This window comes from Trachymyrmex septentrionalis, unplaced genomic scaffold (genome assembly GCF_001594115.1).
Source record: "Trachymyrmex septentrionalis isolate Tsep2-gDNA-1 unplaced genomic scaffold, Tsep1.0 scaffold6, whole genome shotgun sequence".
NCBI lineage: Eukaryota > Metazoa > Arthropoda > Insecta > Hymenoptera > Formicidae > Trachymyrmex > Trachymyrmex septentrionalis.
This window is the reverse complement of record NW_017305778.1, coordinates 2,338,193-2,338,558: the sequence shown is the minus strand read 5'-3', so window position 1 is coordinate 2,338,558 and position 366 is coordinate 2,338,193. Positions and strand designations below refer to the sequence as shown.

Genomic DNA, 366 nt, shown 5'->3' with positions numbered 1-366 from the left:
CACAAATATATAACATAATGAATTTTTTTTTTTGTTTCTTTAAGAATTCCATTATATAACACAAACTGTATCCGAAAATCGATTGTTCATAGTCGACGAAATGATTTGCCTGATATTACAAAGGCACCATTGTTTAATTTATATGATAAACAATACTATGGTATTATCTCGGTTGGAATCCCACAGCAGAGATTTAACATACTTTTCGACACTGGTGCTTCTAATTTTTTTGTACCATCCATCAACTGCGACAATGCTTGCTGTATGTAAATCATTACGTAACATTTTCTTCGATATTCTATTATTTTATTTACTTTCATATTTATACACATTATTATACTTATATTTTATCTTATTTATATATAT

At 26.8% G+C, this 366-nt stretch overlaps 1 protein-coding gene across 1 annotated transcript in view; it reads left to right on the top strand.

Annotated features, from left to right (window-relative positions):
• Positions 1–366, top strand: part of LOC108752210 — a 23,768-nt gene that overhangs the window by 21,912 nt on the left and 1,490 nt on the right. The window lies entirely within an intron of this gene.